The 20,283-nt window shown below is 44.3% G+C and overlaps 1 protein-coding gene across 7 annotated transcripts in view; it reads right to left on the bottom strand.

Annotated features, from left to right (window-relative positions):
• The window catches only part of MAP4K3 (mitogen-activated protein kinase kinase kinase kinase 3), a 1,422,157-nt gene that overhangs the window by 1,182,947 nt on the left and 218,927 nt on the right, over positions 1–20,283 (bottom strand). The gene's annotated exons all lie outside the window — the stretch shown is intronic.

The following is a 20,283-nucleotide window of genomic DNA, read 5'->3' as shown; positions in this document are numbered from 1 at the left end:
AAGTTCGTCACAAATGTTGACAAATTAAAAAGACATTGGAGGGTGCATGCTAAGAACGAGTTCACTGTAGCCCAATCTTCTTAAAGTCAAGAAAGGCAGTTATGGTAGGAAATATTATATTTTAAAACTTGTCATTTGGCCACTATCAAAATTATTCTTTTTCCTAACAATAGTGCTCCAGTGCTCTGCCACTAGCTAGGAGCCTGTCAGAACGTTACTCAACGGTGGACAAACCAACGTATACTTACATTTCATTTTTAGTTTTAATATATCACTTGGCGATCTATATTAATTACCTTGAAATGTATTAAGATCCACAAGGTGCAGCTAATGCAGCAGCTAATGCAGTAGCTAATGACTAACAGACTACTGCTGCTCGTACGACCATCCTATTTCTGTGTTAGCCGTGCATGGGTCTTTTTAGGTCGAGGACCTAAAGGCTGCGCTTGCGCAGTCTGGGGAGGAGATTTAATGATTCTTAGTAGGGCTGTAGAACCGCCTCCCTGACCCCTCTATCCTCCATTGGCTGGCTTCCTAAACGGAAGCCAGCCATGGGAGGAGAGATGCGTCACTCCAATTTAGCCCCGTCTTTTTCGGATTCGGGGGCGTAAGTTTTGCTGTTCTTTAGACAGTGACGTCATCTGTCACTCAAAACAGCAAAACCACGCCCCCGATTCCGAAAAATTCGGAAGCTTGGGGCCGCCATTTTGCTGCGTCTACCGAGGAGGTAAGTTTATCGTGCGTGCCTTCCTCGTCGCGCTCTCGCCTCCCCCGGGCCCCCACCCCTCCCTCCCTCTCCAGCGGCCATGTGCAGGAGAGCCTCCACGCCGTAGCGCTGGCGGTAACGTCGAAGGGCTTTCAAGCGTTTCAGATTCTCGCGCTCCTTGAGTGAAAGTCCCTCGGGTCCCGTTCGGAAAAGACAGCTGAGAATTTATCCAAAAATGGGGCCAGGTGCGAACAGTGAAAGGGACACCAGCTTCGCTATCTTTAGGTCAAGGGCTCTAGCTGTATTGTTCTAAATTGCAATCCTCCCCCGGGCCCCCACCCCTGCCTCCCTCTCCAGCGGCCATGTGCAGGAGAGCCTCCACGCCGTAGCGCTGGCGGTAACGTCGAAGGGCTTTCAAGCGTTTCAGATTCTCGTGCTCCTTGAGTGAAAGTCCCTCGGGTCCCGTTCGGAAAAGACAGCTGAGAATTTATCCAAAAATGGGGCCGGGTGCGAACAGTGAAAGGGACACCAGCTTCGCTATCTTTAGGTCAAGGGCTCTAGCTGTATTGTTCTGAAATTGCAATACTCTTCACTGTTATTTACAGAGAGCTGGACTGACAGGGATTTCTAGCCTGTGGCTTAGTCCTGGAAAATCAGAAGTGCATCGCACCGAAAACAGGAGAAGTACACAACCAGCGCTGGCATAAAAAGCTTTGGGAATCCTGTTAAAGTTTTCAATGCAATAATGTTTCCCTCGGCATCTCTACCAGATTACCTTCTTCTAGAAAGCACTGGGCACGTGGGGGGTGACTATCCCCTCTTTCTAGAACAGATAAACATCAATGTGCATTGCTACAACTGGTACCTGGTACTGTGGCTGATTGAAGAAGTTGTGTATTTCATGTTTTATAATCGCCCTTTACCACGTGTATTCACAGCTGTTAATGGAATGCCATGCAGTCAGTGCCTTAACAATAGACCCGCGGTGCTGGGAGCCCAAAGCCCCAGCCCCCGCCCCCACGCACTGTGCTCGGGCTGTGGGCCCTTTAAGCTCCTGACTGAGTCCGGTGCGTGGGTGTACCCCTCTGTGAACTGCGCAGGCCCCCCCCCACTAAAGTTTGGTTCCGCTACTGCCTGCAGTCGTGCGCCTGAGCCGAGGACAGTGTTTATTATAAGGGAAAAGGCAGTTAACAGTCAACAGCACGTGAGCAATAAATGTTAGCACCCCCTGTCCAAGCGCTTAGACACCAGCTTGCTGCTTCTGTTCGCTTCATGTCCTTGATTCGTACTCTCATTGATTTACAAAGCAAGACAACAACAGAAGTTCATGCAGAATTTAAAATAATTTTTATTGGCTGTGTCAACCTTAGCACTCCACACATGGTAGCAATACTCTTTAACACAATGGCCAAATGGCCATAATGCTTAATTATTTTACTCGAAGCAGGAAGCGCAACGCACTCTTTCTGTTAACAGAATATGTTGTTGCGTGAAACGGGAAATTATATGTTGACAAATGCATTAATTAGCATCGCAAATGACAAAGTGCACTGTCCCTCTGTAAAATGCGCACTGTTAAAGCCTTAAATTATTCATAAGTATTTGTAAACACACTTAAAAATACTAAAAGGGCTGAAAGGAACAGAAGCAAATGAAGAACTCCAGTCAAAGACGTACAGTTCGAAAGGGAGACTTACCTCACAAAAAAAGAAGAAAATAAGGTTCGGGATTATCATAGTGTTGTGTTGCTTTGCGACAAGCAAGGTGGCGCAAGGGTAACGCAATGCTAATGTCAGCTTTATCAAGCCACGCAACGCCAACTTGCATGGTCGTATATGGCTGGATAAATCAGGAGCAACGCAAGCAGCGCTAATCGCTGCCTTGCATTAGTTTCCCACAGGGAGGTGGTCCAGGGGTGTAACATGGGCGTTCACGTGCATCCACCCCTGGATTAAGGCTCATTCACAGATTTATCATTAGTGGGAGACCTGGAAATTAGTCAGCTTGCTACACCTCCCAGGGGAGGCGTAATGGGGAAAAATACCTTTTATTTCTCCTCATTTTTCCTCTTTCTATGCAGCACGTGTAGAAAGTGGAACATGCCTCTGAGGATTGCTTTTGTGCATGAAGTTGTCCCTTTCTGCACACAAGCAATCATGCCTGCAACTCAGGCACCATTACGCCATGAAGCAAGGGTGCTTGCGTTGGCACTAGGCAGCCAAAAGTGACCCAGAGTTAGGAAAGGTCTAGAATGTGCCATACGATGTTAAATAGGGTGCATTTCATGCTTCACAGCGCAGCATAGCAGCTTTCTGCATTGTGCTGTGGGATAGTTTTTTAAATATGGCCCTAAATTATAAGTAAAGATCAGGCGTTAGGTTTATTCTGAGCAGAACAATCCATAACTCAATGGTTTTATACATAGTAGGCAACAATCTTGCAAAGTCTGTGGAGCATAAGAACATTCGCTAGGCTTTCCTCCAAGTATTGTTATATACACCATCAAGCTGCTGCATACATTTGTGAATGTTATAGAAACATATTTTGCTTAAAAATGCTGCATGTTTTATAACCGTGCAGGTTTTTTCTTACTTTCAGATTTTGTTTTTAGATAACTATGCCATGTACTTCCTGGAGTAATTCTGCACTGTGGTCGGTTTCGTGTGCTCAGTGCCTGTTGCCAATTGGAATTTCTCCAGTGAGTGACTTGAACATGATGCTATGTTGTGTTATTTCGTGCATTGGTGTGCACGAAGTGTATGTCATTGTGTGAGCGCGAGTGTCACTCAATGGTTTCCATAGCCTGCTCTCGAAGAGATGTCATTTGTTCCTATGTGATTAAGTGTGGCCATCATGCAAATTTAAGTACTTTGTGACCTCGTGATGGGTATGCAGCAGTATATAAATAATACTTTTGGAGTTCCCCAAAGGCACCTTGGGACTCACAAGAGGTAAAAGTGCTATACGTACACCAATATAATACAATTGTGCAAGGCTAACGTGAAGTTCACTGCCTAGCCATAAGAGGTCTTTTGAGGACTAAAGGGTTAGGGAAGTAAGTAGGTTTGGCCATTTTGCTACCAAGCCCATTAAAAAACACTTATTGGCTGTGGTAAAAGAAGGATGACAGTTTAAAATTATGTAGTATTCACAGCACTGTTAGGCCACACCCCTGCAGTAATTCCAGAAAAACTGACTGGGCTACAAACAAGCTTGCAGCCTGTAAGTCTGCACAACCAGAAGAAAAGGCATGGTGGCAGATTGTCCACATGGCCTCAACTCTTACCACCTGGGGATCCTCCATTCTGCTTGTATCCGGATTGCGATTTCTGGGACCACTACTGAACAAACTTGTCCAGGCCACCGTTCTGCCCAACTCGGCTAAATCTTTTTGCATTCAATCACTCCTCAATTGCGCTAATGGGGTTGCTCGTCTGCATTTGGTCAAAACTTTCACTGGCTGACTAGATGCCACGACTGACTCTGGCAAATGCATGGGTGGACAACACAGATCAAGCAACAGTCTGTATACACGTTCTTAAGCCCAGCAAGATTCTTACCTTTTGTAATCTCCCCACCCTCAAATCGCTTTGAGGCTCCAGTTAGTGGCAAAACAGTGATTTACAAAACTCGTAAAGCAAAGAAAAACAAACTCCTGAAAATGGCTTCTAGGAAATTTCCTCAAAAACAATGTTGTCGCCATGAGCAATTTTGTGGAGGGACGTCCATATGATGTAAGAATATGGGACAGAAAATGTGCCTTGCTGGTTATTGTTGATATTTATTGGCTCATGTATAGCACTGAACCCACCACTTGAATCTCACTTTTGGTAGTACAGAATAGCCGGAGCAGTTCTAAGGTGCAAAGGCTTTGGGTTATAAAAGATGTATAGTAGAGTAATTCATTGTATTACAGTACAGTACATACATCAATATCTGTGTGGGCTGTGAGAGCTGCGTGAGCTGTGTGGGCTGTGAGAGCTGTGTGGGCTGTGAGAGCTGTGTGGGCTGTGAGAGCTGTGTGGGCTGTGAGAGCTGTGTGGGCAGTGAGAGCTGTGAGAGCTGTGTGGGCTGTGAGGGCTGTGTGGGCTGTGAGGGCTGTGAGAGCTGTGTGGGCTGTGTGGGCTGTGAGAGCTGTGTGGGCTGTGAGAGCTGTGTGGGCTGTGAGAGTTGTGTGGGCTGTGAGAGCTGTGTGGGCTGTGAGAGCTGTGTGGGCTGTGAGAGCTGTGAGAGCTGTGTTGAGAGCTGTGTGGGCTGTGAAAGCTGTTGGCAATGTAAATAACAATGACATTTATTTATAATAACAATAAAAATAATAATGTCATGAGCAATGCCAATAGCACTACCTTTAATAATGCCGAGACCATTGCATTGTAAATGCTTGTTTTTAATGGTCTTAAGCTTTTTAAACATGTTTATCCGCTTTGGGGAAAAGGGGACTCCCCAGGTCTACAAGTAGCTCTCTACAGTGGATTCCAGTTTGGGGATCCCACAAGAAAGTGATCCCTAAGTAGGAATCTACCACTGGACCTGCAGGAATCTTTCCTTGTTGAAGCAGGCCCACTGACACAGTGGCGGCTGGTGGCATTTAAAAGATTTCCCTGCAACAGAGATAGAAAGGTCAGTCAAGTCCCTAAAAAAGAACAAAGCCCCCAGCCCGGATGGCTTTACGGGAGACTTCTTCAAGTCCTTCCTTCCGCAACTCGCACCACTCATGAAGAGAGTTTTTGACCACACAGCACACACAGGGAGAATACCAACAACCATGACGGGGGCGACCATAACAGTTATACCAAAATGAGACAAAGATCACCAACTACCGAAAAACTACAGACCAATCTCCCTCATCAACGTAGATTGCAAGATCTACGCAATGATCCTAGACGCAAGATTAAACAAGCTACTCCCCAAACTGATAACCAACACCAGGTGGGCCACATGAAAGGAAGAATGGCAAGTGACAACACACGCCTCCTATGCCATGTCCTAGAACATGCCTCAAAGAGCCCCTCCCAAGCCGTTGCAATAGCGCTTGACGCACAAAAAGCCTTCGACAAAGTCTCCTGGGCTTTCCTAGAACAATGCATGGTAAACTTCAACCTAGGGGAGGACTGCACAAGAAAGATAATGTCCCTATACCAAACACCTACGGCACGCGTCACAATAAACGGAGGTATATCAGAACCACTGACCCTCCAACAAGGCACGAGACAGGGCTGCCCGCTCTCACTCGCTCTCTTCCTACTAGCCCTCGAACCCCTAAAAAGAAGACGATGAGCAAGCAGTTGGGTAAAGTCTCTGATTTTTTTTTCATTCCTTCAGTCAAACGCTGGACGCTGCGAGATGACGCAGGAGCCACTGCAATGGCGATCACAAAGCGGATTTGGCGGCTGTGTTTAAAAAATTCCAAAAAGGAACTTCGCAATGACTCTACTCTACTCTTCCCACTCTACTCTTCTCCACTTTCCTGCTTCTGACCTTTGCCCTCACCTGTCCTGGCCCTTTAGTCCCCCCGTTCTATCTGTGAATTTTTCCCTCGTCATTTGAGATCTAGCTATTCTGTCCGACGCCCGATGGAGCTGCCTGGTTTAGCTATAGGGGAGACAGGCCGGGGATTCTCTCCCTGGACGTCACCTACCCAGTGGGTTTTTTGACAGACTTCCTTTCATCTCTCTTGTCGTCTCCGCTCGCTTCCTCCCTCCTTCTATTTCTCTCCTTCTCTCCTCTCTCAATGTAGTGAGACTGACCTATTCTATCTGATGCCCAATGGAGCTACCTGGTTTAGCTATAAGGGAGATGGGCCATGGATAACCTCCTTTGGTCGTCACCTACCCAGTTGGTCTTTAGACAGACTTCCTTTCGTCTCTACTGTTTGTCTCTTCCCCTATCTTCACTTTCTCACCTCCCTTACCCCCCACTACTTCCCCTCTACACTTCAATTATCTCGTCTTCTACGCTCTTGCAATTGTTTGTCTAGCAACTGATGTAATTTGGAACTGATGTAATCTTGTAATTGTAATTTTTGTGGAACCGCATGTAAAGCGCTCTGATACCTCCGGGTCTAGCCAGCACTATATAAAACTCTTGAATGAATGAATGAATAAATAAATAAATAAATAAATAAATAAATAAAGTATCAAACAAAACGAAGAGATTCGAGGTATATGCATCGGCAACACTTCGGTAAAAATAGTAGCCTACGCCGATGATATACTAATAATAACAGAACATCCAAAAACCTCGATAGAAGCCCTCATGTCCTCGATCAAAGAATACGCATCCCTTGCGGGATACAAACTCAACAATGATAAGTCCGAATGCATACCGCTAAATATCCACGGTAACAGGGGGGTGCTAGGTTGATCCGCAGTCAAATGGCAGACTGGGCACGTTAGATACCTGGGTATCCACTTCAACAATGACCTGTTCTCCACCTTTAGACACAACGAGAAACTAGTGCTAGACAAAATAAAGAAGCAACTTGAAGCATGGTCCCCCAAATTCATGTCCTGGTGAGGACGAATCGAGACAACAAAAATGATGATCACCCCATTGGTGAACTACCTCTCAAGCAAGCTCACAATATTTCTCTCAGAAGACTTCCACCAACGAATAGATAAAATGTGCTCTAAAGAAATGCTATAATTAAGGCTCCCGGTTTTCTGTTTTTACGGATTTTTACAGATAAATACAGACAGAAAACAATGTGTTTTCTGTCTGCATTTATCTTTAAAAGTGGATAGATACAGAAAAGTGTGCTTCTTTTAAGTGACTCTCCGTGCGTTCTCCCATGAATTATAGGCCAGCAGATGGACAGCATGGGAAATTAAATAACAGGATGAAATGTCTTTAAATAACGGAATATGTTAACATATATTTATGGTATAGTGCTAATATCTACCAGTGTATTTATTGTGTAATATTTGGCAGCTTAAATAGCTAAAAAAACGACAGACATCAAAGTATGAGTGCACGTCTGTCAGTTAGATATATATGGAAATGTACAGTTTTACAACTTTATTTATACGCGAACACAAAATAAATATGGATAAATACAGATAAAATAGCAAAAAAATAAATATGGATCAATACAGACGGAAATGGCCAAAAAATAAATACCATTAAACCGGGAGCCGTAGTTATAATCAATTTTTTGCCTCCGACAGGTCCCGTTGCCTACCTTTTCGTGTGATATACATCGTATGCGCCCTGAAGAAGGTGGTACCCAAACAAAAGGGTCTTTCACCGAAACGCGCGTTGGCGCTTTTAATGAGTCCCCTCCTTTGATATCTCTGAATTATGTCTTTTTGAAGTAACAATGAAATATGTTGAGATGTGTATAATTTACAGTATTGCTCAGTAGGGTAAACCGGCCGCTTTGAACATCAATAGACACTGTGAGGGACTCTGGTGCATATTAAGCTTTCTTTGTATATATGTGATGTATGCATCTGTTGTTCTGTGTGAGTATGGTTTGAGTATGGAGTTGGCTGAGTGGTGTTGAATGAATGTGGCGCAATGGGATCTGATTTGTCCAAAAATAATTTTTGTAGTTAGGATATGTATTTATTAATGCACTGATATTTTTGTATTGTAAACATATATAACAAAAATCTTAATGTATTAAAAAAAGAACAATAAAATAATCAATCAAAAAATTAGTATACCTTCTTAAAATGTCTTTATATGTGTGTTAATGGTCCAGCCAGAGTGTCCAACTTAATATATGACGTATAGCATATGTTAAAGTGAAATAGGTAGAATTTATTCTGTGTGAATATTGGTTCTTTTACCCTTGGTTCTCTACCTAAATTTGTTCTTCAGGGGTCCCCCTTTGTGATAGTGGCCATTTCTACTATGTATCTATTTGATGATTAAATAAAGAGCCCATTTCAAACCAAAGGGAAAAGATGCTAATCATGATTGTGGACCAACCAGAGAAATTTTAGGATCTTCTGGAGTATTGGCGAGCTATTTATTCAACAAATCCTAAATGTAAGATGTAGATATAAAATCCCAAATAATGGCAGGTCTAGCAATTTGCAGTGATTACGTCCTGGTTTTTCTATTTGAATGGGTTTGTTCAGGCTTCTAAGACCTAGAAAAAATCTGGTATTTCTCATTCTTTGACACAAGAAAAACAAACCACGCACGCCTTTTCAAATTGTGAAGTTAAAGAAATTGAATTTGTTCCAGTTCTACATAAAAAGCCATCCTCAACTGGAAAACGGATGTGTTTGGCTAAAGACTGCATAATTAGGAACACTGCTTTTATTTACTGGTAAGCTTTATTATATTAATCTATCTTGTAGTTCAACTCTTTATCATCACATCTTATTTCCTAATGATGAATCCATGTACAGGACACAAGCTGTTTTCCTTATTGTGATCATATATTGTAAGCAGACCCTCTCCCTAAGCTTAGTGTGTTCCTACATCTTGATGCGTGGTATACTATGGTAATATGTGAAAGTTCAGCCACAATGTTAAGCACAGAGGAAAGGAGGCACCAGCAAGAACTGCCTTCATTATCCTGATGGAAAATACATTCATAAATACACTGACTGTAATACTGAAGAATCAAACATGGCGTTAGGTGGGCAAAAATTATTGCAAGGTTGCAATTACAGTTAAAAGGTGGGGCGGCAATGCTTATCAAACTTAGAAAGATATCATGTCTTGCTGTATAACATATATTCACAAACAGGTAGGCATTACTCCACCTGCTGAAATCCTTTAGAAAAAAGCAGATATATAATTTTCAGCACAAGGTTATTGATGAAACCATCTTTGCAACATTTACAGCACTCAACATGCAGAGTTAGAAAATAAGCTACTCTTTCGCGTAGAGGTTTTCTGGTCTTCTAGCTCAAGTCTTATGACACACTTGAATCCAGTGGTGGCTGGCTTGTACCGGGTTGGAGGCCACAAAAATAAATAAATTGTCTTGCCTTATTAACGTGCCACACAAAGTCGCCCACCCTCGGGTGTCATCTCTCCTCCTGGAAGCTCTTGAGCAGAAACCTGCTCACAACATTAGAGCAGTGCCAGGATTGTATAGAGCAGGTGCTCTCAGCGCTCCTAAGAGCACAGGAGGCCTGTGCCCTCTCAACTTTAAAATATGCATGTCAGGTTAGCCGTCCCAAGACGGCCTTCCAAAGAGACATGCGCATTTTAAATTGCACAGCTCCCTGCTGCTGCCACATGGCAGCACTGGCCCCTCCCCGTCCTAACACTTAGGGGACGATTATGATGGCGGACGGACCTGAGTCCGTCCGCCACCATAGAGCAGGAGGGACCGTCCGCAGGGGCAGCGGCGGTCCCTCCGTGCAGATTAGGATGTGACAGGGTGACAGTCTCATCCTCTATCTTTAACATTGCGGCGGGTGCAGCTTCAAGCTGCACCCGCCGCAATGTTAAAAATGCATGCACGGCATTTGCGTGCACAAAGCAGCAGGCACCGCGCGGTGCCTGCCGCTTTGTTCACGCAAATGAAGGGGGGTACCATAGGTACCCCCCATGTGCACCCCCCACCCCTTCACCCAGGGGGCCCGCAACGGGCCCCCGAAGTGAAGGTCTGTATGCTTTTCCACGGCGGAAAAGCCGCCGTGGAAAAGCATACTTTCTACTCCATCCTAATATGGCTGGCGGTGTCTGATAGACACCACCAGCCATGTTAATGCTTTTCTGCCGCGGTCGGAAGGCGACCGCGGCGAAAAAGCGGAGGACAGATTGCAAGACCCACCAGCCATCCTAATTTGGCGGTGGGTCTTTCCAGCCTCCGTGGCGGTTTTCCCGCATCCTCCGGGCCGGCGGTGGCTTCCGCCGGCCTGGAGGATGCGGGAAATCCGCAATCGTAATAGGCCCCCAAGTTCGGGATGGGTCGCGGGTTGCGGAAAAATTAAATGGTAATACATGAACTTTATTACCATTCAGCTCTGAGGCTTGTGGGGAGACGCTCCACCGCTCAAATAGGGGAGCCGTCCCTGCTTGAATTCCACAATTTAAGGTTCAAACTTATAGCGTTAGGAGCACTAAGAAACACCATTTTTCAGAAATAAAGAATACAATAAGCAATTGTCGAATTGTGGGGTTGGACTGAAAATAACTTGATAGGAAACCTTATGTCAAGCCATGAAAATGTTTAAAACAACCTTATTTCCTGCCCTTGGGTGAGGTACTATCTTCAAAATACTAATGGCAAATACGTCACATTTCCAGCAGTATGATAATGTAATTTGCTTGAGCCCTTCCACTTGTCTACAAATAGCTGTCGTTTCCGAGGTGCAAATCAACCGCGGGCGGGAGAAAGGGCAATCCGTGGACATCTCAAGAAAAGCGATCCGCAGGATGCTGTTTTCTTTAACACTAACATAAATGCTTTTTTTTTTAAATCCTAAACAACACAGACAGTCAAATGGCATCTATATGTAGATGTCGGTCAGAAACTCCAATTTGTAAGGCCGATCCCACTACATGTCAACGTCAGGCAATACATATTCCGCTGCAGGACTCCGCTCAAAAATGTAACTGATCAGTCTAGTGTAATCCAACATAATAGAGACACACACATTGTCTCTGAAAATGTAAACCTTTCTAAATATCCTGTCCACATACAAACGTGTGCGCGGACACAGCATGCACTATTTCAAGAAGTTCACATTCTCAAACCATGGCAAAGACCCTGCTGCTGCCCATCTGTTTCTCTCCTGAGGGGAGGAGAGGGTTTAATGAACCAACTAGCAGTATATCTCGAACAGCCCTTAGCCCTATCCCACAATGAAAAGGGGCAATCGTTAGGCTGGATTGATGGGTAAAAACTTATCTCGATTATTCATATGAATAAAGCCCTGGCAAGTTTATGATGTGCACAAATACTCCACAGTGTGCACTGGTGCTTCTGCCCGCAAGGAAGAAATGTGATATACAAGCAGTAGCAGCAAGAATGACGTTTTTATCTCCCACACTGTAAACAGCGGAACGAGGAATGCAGCCGCCGCCGCCGCCGCCGCCACCACCACCACCACCACCTTCACCTTCAAACTGAGTGGAGAACCTGGCGCCAACCCAGTGCCTGGCGCTTGGTGCCGGCGAATAGCTTCTGCCCGGAGTGCAAAATTGGTACTGTGGTGAGGCTGCCTGCCGGTGCAATTCCGCGCCCCATATACACAGGCCTCACAGAAGATCTCTCCCTTGCGTGGTGTGAACTGCCAGCAGCAGGGGCTACTGTTAAGTTTCAAGACCGGTTCTACGATTTGTAGGGCCCTGGACATATGCGAGGCCCCTCTCATTTGCATATATGCAATGATTATAAGTGCCGTTCATTAACTGTTAACCCTCTGGCAATTTGAAGGGACTTAGCAAGTATCACATTTCCTGATGCAAATATCAATAGAACATAAATAATAATACAAGAAGCACAGCTATTTCAAAGCTGTATTAGGCGGAAATACGTCATATTAGTAAAACTGGGTAGAAATGCTCCTCCTAGGCATCTTAAAATGTATATCTTTACTCTAATCTTAAAAAACGTTTTCCAGCAGAGTGCGTAAGTATGTATTTTTGTAGCATCTGTAGAGGGTACACCTAACAAAAAGGTAGTGGGGACCTGTAGAGGGGCAAAGGGGGTAGCTAGTTTGTGCACTTTTCCTGCATTATAATGTAGTGTTTTTTTAAAGAAGTGAATTTTCCGCTGCAACCTAAATTGGAACTAAGTTGGGGATGCCCCGAGGGATAAAAGGAAATCGTTCTATATCCTTGGCGCATTGACAGAGAAGCCTTGTTTTATTCTTTTTCCCTCCTGCAAGTGTCCTGGCTTCGGCTGTGCGCAAGGCCACATTCACTGTTTATTATTTCTGCTAAATGTAGTAAAGTAAATCGTTTGTTTATTTCTGAATTACACTCTTCTCAAAGAAGATTCGGTAGTCTGGGTTCGTTAATCTAACATTTCCATAAGGATATCACGTTCGCACGCAGTTTTGCATTCATTCACAATGGTTCACTAGGTTTTGTACGCCTTAGATGAGGATGAATCAATATTTATGGACTGGGTAAGTGCTTCCATGGCTGTTTGACGGTTGTAAAGCATCATTTTTGTTTTGGTGAGAATGTATTTCTTTCCTTACTCCACCATGATTCTGCCCTTTTCAGTTTCATTTATCACACATACACAAAATGTCTCTCACCTGCAACCATGCACACAATATACATTTCTGCATTTTTCTAGAAACCTCAGATTCCAGCAAAAGTGTTGTTCCAGCCTGAGGTGCTCCTGTTTTGCATTACACTAACAGTGAATAACTGGCTATACTGCCCTGTGAATTACAGCATTTTCTAATCACATGTATATCCACCTGAAAATGAGTGTGCTTCAGTGTCTGAGCTGCTTGATAAGTCCTTTAGTTTTCAATTTTCTCCTTTTATAGATCCCTTTTAATTTCTTGGTTTATCCTCTTTTTATTTTAACATTTTTTAAGACAATGCTACAGCTCTAAAGATAGTGCAAAGATGTCGCTTTCTTGCTGCTCATATCATCCACAGTCTGAACCAGGATGGCCAATAGGTTGGTTCAAAATGTAGCGGCCATGCTGGAACTTTAAAACAACAACAGACTATTTAAAATACATCTGCAAGACAGACATCAGCTGCTATGTTTAGTTGTATTATTGTAAGCATATGCCCACTGTGGTTAGACAGCAGCATGTTTTCTTTATTCTACTTGCATTTTAAAAAATTGCCTCGCATTTGTTGTTGAGTCTGTGCGTATTTTATTGCAGTTGTGTCAGAGGGTTAATGCAAGAATTAGTAAGAAGATGAATCAATGGATGAATGAGTGTAAAGATGAATGAAAGAGTCCATCTAAGACAATTTTAATGAGTGCCTAAACTCAGCAATAACACAAAAGGCACTTTCATTCATAAACCAGACGTATTGGCCTTGCCAATGCTTACCTAAAGAGTCCATGAAAGCCAACCCATCGTAACTGTTCTCTGGAGTGTAAAAGCTATTTATGGAATCATTTCAGGCGTTTGCTACTAGGGTGCAGTCGTTTGATATTGATCAGTCACTTTTTCTTATCACACTTATACTTTTTAAAAAATTGTAAACAATTGGCTTCTAATCTCCCGGGTCTTTATTATACATACTTTTCCTTTTCGCCCTCCTACCGCCATTCCAGCTTCGTTGCCGAGTACTGTGTTACAGTGCTGCTGGAATTCTGTCAGAATTCCGTAAATGTGATCATTTTCAAAGTGATGGTTTAGAAAGCTAGGATGGTGTACTTGACAATACCGAAGGGAACAATGTGCAAATCTGATTGGCCGAAACTATTTATTTAATCTGTCAACTGACGATAAAATCTGAAGCAACGGAAGTACACTAAGAGCCATACACTGGCACATAAGCGATTTTGCAGCTTAATTTACAGATTAAGAATGTATTGTCCTAAAGGCAAGAACAAACTAATACCTGACTGCGAGATGCCCAAATATTAACATCTTGGCACAAGAAAGGAGGTAAAACATTTTTTTTAAGGATGAAGAGTCAACTGTGCTGTCTGTCTGCAAGAGACCGAATGCCCCTCTAAATATTTCAAGTGTGCTGGAGTGAGTACAGCTGCACTGTTTGATATAAAAACGTTTTTATTTCCATAAAAGGAAACACATTGCAATGAGTTCTGCTCACAGCAATTTGCTTACTAATTGTGCGTATATTTCTTAACACTTCAGTCAGTTTAACACTGTGAACAAAAAGATAACTCGTTTACCGTGCTTCTCTGAACTTGAGCTTCAAACTGTACGCCACAACGAGGAAGTATAATTCAGAGAAGTAGTGATCTTGGCAACGAGGAGTGTTTCAGGATATGGCCAAGTCAGATACCATACCAGAGCATTCCAGGACTGGATGTCCTCGACAGGCTGCCAACATGCCTTTCCGAAGCATGAAGGTTGGATCTGAATCCCGTGTAAAGGCCCAGTATAAATGAAGCAAGTGTGATGGGACAGTAGTAATGCTAATAATTAAAACAATTATAATTAAAACAACGTTTTGTCTTTTTTATAGCCCTCAAACCAGCAGTTCTGTCTTTTATAAGTTAGGAACGTAAGTGATTTTAGTATGATCCAATTTACTTTATCAACCGTGGGACTAATTAAATGCTCATTTGCCTTTCAACACCAAAATCACAAGTAGATGTCAGTATCAGTGCTGATCTCGATGAGTCATATTGCAGGTCGAGCGTCATCCACCTAACTATGGTGTTCTAAAAAGATTCACTGGTCGCAGAAACCAAAAAACAAGCATTTGCAATGCAATAGGTCTCACATTAGTAAAGTTTGAGCTATTGGCATTGTAAATGTCAAATTTTTTATTTATGTGTTGGTTTTGAAAATAGCAAAATTAATAGCTTTGTCATTTACAATGTCAATAGTTATAACTTTCGCAAATGTGACACCTATAGCATTTGTAATGCAATATGTGTTGTATTTACGTGACTTACATGTATTGCTATTACAAATAACAATGGCTTTTGATTTTTTAAAATAATTAATACTTAATTAAAAGTTATTGTAATTTATAATGGCAATAGCTTAAACTTTTGTAAATAACTTTTGTGAAGATTATGTTCAGTGTATTTTATTGTGACGAAAATCCAAGAACAGAAGTGAAATATTAACATCTTTTTGTGACATTTGTAATAAATCTTGAAACATTGAGAGAACATATTTGAACCAGTGATGCTGTGGTGGTGCTGAGTGATGCTGTGGTTGCGCTGAGTGATGCTGTAGTTGCGCTGAGTGATGCTGTGGTTGCGCTGAGTGATGCTGTCGTTGCGCTGGGTGATCCTGTGGTTGCGCTGGGTGACCCTGTGGTGGCGCTGAGTGACGCAGTGGTGGTGCTGAGGGATGCATTCTTGGACCTGAGTGATGATGTGGTGTTGCTGAGTGATGCTGTGGTGTTGCTGAGTGATGCATTCTTGGCCCTTAGTGATGATGTGGTGTTGCTGAGTGATGATGTGGTGTTGCTGAGTGATACTGTGGTGGTGCTAAGTGATACTGTGGTGGTGCTAAGTGATGCTGTGGTAGTGGTGAGTGATGCTGTGGTAGTGGTCAGTGTTGCTGAGTGATGCTGTGGTGGTGCTGAGTGATAGTGTGGTGGTGCTGAGAGATGCTGTGGTGACCCTGAGTGATGCTGTGGTGGCCCAGAGTGATGCTGTGGTGGCCCTGAGCGATATTGTTGTGTGCTGATTAATGCTGTGGTGGTGGTGCTGAGTGATGCTGTGGTGGAGCTGAGGGATGCTGTGGTGGCGCTGAGTGATGCTGTGGTGGCGCTGAGTGATGCTGTGGTGGCACTGAGTCATGCTGTGGTGGTGCCGAGTGATGCTCTGGTGGTGCTGTGGTGGTGCTGAGTGATGCTGTGGTAGTGCTGTGGTAGTGCTGAGTGATGCTGTGGTGGTGCTGCGTGATCCTGTGGTGGTGCAGAGTTATCCTGTGGTGGTGTTGAGTGATGCATTCTTGGCCCTGAGTGATGCTGTGGTGTTGCTGAGTGATGCTGTGGTGGTGCAGAGTGATATTGTTGTGTGCTGAGTAATGCTGTGGTGGTGCTGAGTGATGCTGTGGTGGTGCTGAGTGATGCTGTATGCTGTGGTGGTGCAGAGTGATGCTGTGGTGGTGCAGAGTGATGCTGTGGTGATGCTGAGTGATGCTGTGGTGGTTCTGAGTGATGCATTCCTGGCCCTGAGTGATGCTGTGGTCTTGCTGAGTGATGCTGTGGTGTTGCTGAGTGATGCTGCGGTGGTGCTGAGTGATGCTGTGGTGGTGCTGAGTGATGCTGTGGTGGTGCTGAGTGATGCTGTGGTGTGAGTGATGCTGTGGTGGTGCTGAGTGATGCTGTGGTGGTGCTGAGTGATCCTGTTGTGGTGCTGAGTGATCCTGTGGTGGTGCTGAGTGATCCTGTGGTGGTGTTGAGTGATGCATTCTTGGCCCTGAGTGATGATGCGGTGCTGCTGAGTGATGCTGTGGTGGCCCTGAGCGATATTGTTGTGTGCTGAGTAATGCTGTTGTGGTGCTGAGTAATGCTGTTGTGGTGCTGAGTGATTCTGTGGTAGTGCTGAGTGATGCTGTTGTGGTGCTGAGTGATGCTGTGGTGGCGCCGAGTGATGCTGTGGTGGCGCAGAGTGACGCTGTGGTGGCGCTGAGTGACGCTGTGGTGGCGCTGATTGATGCATTTTTGGCCCTGAGAGATGATGTGGTGTTGCTGAGTGATGCTGTGGTGTTGCCGAGTGATGCTGTGGTGTTTCTGAGTGATGCTGTGGTGGTGCAGAGTGATGCTGTGGTGGTGCAGAGTGATGCTGTGGTGGTGCAGAGTGATGCTGTGGTGGTGCAGAGTGATGCTGTGGTGGAGTAGAGTAATGCTGTGATGGCGCTGAGTGATGCTGTGGTGGCGCTGAGTGATGCTGTGGTGGCGCTGAGTGATGCTGTGGTGGCGCTGAGTGATGCTGTGGTGGCGCTGAGTGATGCTGTGGTGGCGCTGAGTGACGCTGAGGTGGCGCTGAGTGACGCTGAGGTGGCGCTGAGTTACGCTGTGGTGGCGCTGAGTGATGCTGTGGTGGTGCTGAGTGAAGCATTCTTGGCCCTGAGTGATGATGTGGTGTTGCTGAGTGATGCTGTGGTGTTGCTGAGTGATGCATTCTTGGCCCTGAGTGATGCTGTGCATATGTGTATGTGTGCAGTTAAGCTTATGTAACTCTCTGTGTGTGTGCCAGCCTCTCCATGTAAGACGTGTGTTAATGCAGCCCGCTAAAAAGAAAGACTACTACCGAAGTATTAAAGGCCTGCACATAACTTGTTGTGCAACCTTAGCAGTTATGTTCGTGCAACTCTCTTTGTGTGTGCCTGTTTATATAATAGAACAAATGTTAATGCGGCATGCTAGAAAGAATAAAACGAGACCTAAAACAAGTCTTCACGGCTCGATGCTGTTTGGGAGGTGGGAGGGGAAGTAGGACAGGGGGGAGTGATAGGGATGAAAGAGATAGCGGCGGCATGCTGGCAAATGGTGACCTGCAGAGCGCGTGAAAAACAATCACTTCAGAAACAGATGTCAACAGCTAACTCTATTTCTGCGAGTAGTTTGGCAAAGCTGGGCATTTAGTACTGGAACGGACATTCACAGCGTAACGTTTACATTAGGTCGACATATCACCTTATTGTTTACAGCGTTCATTTCCGACAGCAATGTATTGTTCCTGGAGCAATGTGGGGTGAATGCAGATAATGGTGGTGGAGGGGAGTAACGAGGGGGGGAGCACGCCGAAGCAAAATGAGGGAGGTTGTGAGGTTGAAAGTGAAAGCAACTTTGGGGAAAGCATGTGGTGTTATGGCCAGAGCTGCTGGCTTTGCAAGGGGAGGAACCAGGTTCGAGTCTCTGCGTTGGCTCAACATCCTGTCATTCTGGGCAAATCATTGTCTAAAAAATAAAATAAATAATGTAACTGGTACTGATGTAAAATGCTTTTAATATCTTCGGGTCGAGTTTGCACTATATAAAACTGCAAAACATAATAAAAAGCAACATGGGGGAGATTGGGGGGGTCGCAGAAGGAACACAGTGGGAAGAAGCACACTGGCGAGCGCAACAGGCTGGTGACTGGGTGACATAGAGCAACATCAAAGAAACTTACATGAGGGAGGTAATAAGAATAAGAAAAAACAGCATTCATCTCTGCCCTGTCGGTGCAACCAATCTGAGCCGAGGCAGGAGATGGTGGTGGTGGAAGGGAGAGTACAACATGAGGAGATGCAGCGCGAAGTTGCAAGTAACACGAGAATGTCGTTATTGTAAACAAGCTCTTGGCATTGCTGTGGGGGGCGGGGCAGGAGCGCATTGCTTTGAAGTCTGATGGCGAGGGGCGGGAGAGCAGCTTGGGAGGCATTCCATTGAAGTCTGATGCGAGGCTGATGGGTTTGACGTGCACGCGCGTCTCACACGACTGGATCACATGAACTGGACGAAATCCGCGCTTGGTCAAGAGCTTGTTTCGCCTACTATATACTCGCCTATTAATCCCTGCGGGATATAATAACGAGACCTAATAATCCCTGCAGGATTTAATAGCAAGACCTAAAAAAATTCAATGTAGAAATGGAATAAGCTAATGCAGGGGACTGCGCTGAAATACACCTCAGTGCTTCATAGAGCTACTAAGCATTAGGATTATTGCATGCGGCCCACAGCCATAATAAAAAAATGCAAACATTTTGACAGAGTTATTTTGTTAATTGAATCCATAAGACCAATAGGCAGATAAATAGATAGATCAACAGACAGATAGTTAGAAAGATAGATCGACAGACAGACAGACAGACAAGCAGGTTGATAAACAGGTAGATAGACCGACTGGCATGAAGGGTGGATCTGATTCGGGTGTAAAGGCCCCAGTTTAAATTAAGCAAATGTGACAGGAAAGTAATACTGCTAATAAATAAAACATAATTAAAAAAGTATTTTGCTTTTTTTGTAGCCCTCAAACCAGCAGTTTTGTCTTTTCTAAATTAGGAACGCAACTGATTTTAGTAGGGTCTAATTCAGAGACATTTACTCTATCAACCTTGGGACTAATGAAAGGCTCATTTTCTTTTGAACACCAAGATTATAGTAGATAGACAAGTAGTTAGACAAACTGAAAGAAAGACGGTTAGATAGATGAGAAGATTGACAGACAGACAAGGTTCCACACTGGTCCATAGATCAATATAGTTGCCTAGATAAATCGATACATAGACATGTTGCAGTAGCTTTTCCCTTGCAGTGCTCTTCTCCACTCTCTTTTGCAGACACTGCTGTCTACTTTTCTTCTCCTGGACATGTTCTCCACAGAGAGAGATTGCACCGATTCATTCACTAACTAAATCCATTATTCACAGATCGTGAAACCGTACAATGAAATGTGTGGTGTTTCCAAATAGCTTCCTTCCATTATCCTGCAGGCTCACAGACACAAGCTCATTTTTTTTTTTTTTTGAGACCAACGCTCCCAGATTTTATTTAATTTCACAAGTAATAAGCCAGTAGATCATACAATGTCATATAAACGACAATCATTACTCAGACAGTAACATTTTCGACATGTTGGGCACATATTGGTGAAAATAAACAGTAGCCAGGGAAGATGCATTAGTCCGCAATTGTCAGTTCCAGTAGAAACCTTGGGTTGCAGTGCCTGCAGCATTCAGCACTGCAGAAGGACCAAGGTGGTCATGTTGGCCAACAGCGATTATTCTAGGCTGTGTTCCCTGGTGGGCACGGATGATGTTAAAGACAGGAATCACATCCCATATTGCCATATGAGCCACAGGGCTACAGTCTTGTGATCGTGGCAGTGTTCAAGAAACATTGTAGAAAGGGTAAACGGGGCGGGGAAGGTTAACATCATCGTGAGTACAGCAGAAACAAGCTAACTGCCAATCAAGAGAAACAATGGGGAAATAACGAAGATAGGAGGGAAAACACTTCAACAACAATCAGACTAGTGTTAGCGTGAATAATAGTGTATTAGTGACCCTAACGGCGTGTGTGAC

The sequence above is a fragment of the Lissotriton helveticus genome, chromosome 6 (assembly GCF_964261635.1).
Source record: "Lissotriton helveticus chromosome 6, aLisHel1.1, whole genome shotgun sequence".
In the NCBI taxonomy this organism is placed as follows: domain Eukaryota; kingdom Metazoa; phylum Chordata; class Amphibia; order Caudata; family Salamandridae; genus Lissotriton; species Lissotriton helveticus.
Note: the sequence above shows the minus strand (reverse complement) of the source record. Positions and strands in the feature narration are given on the sequence as shown.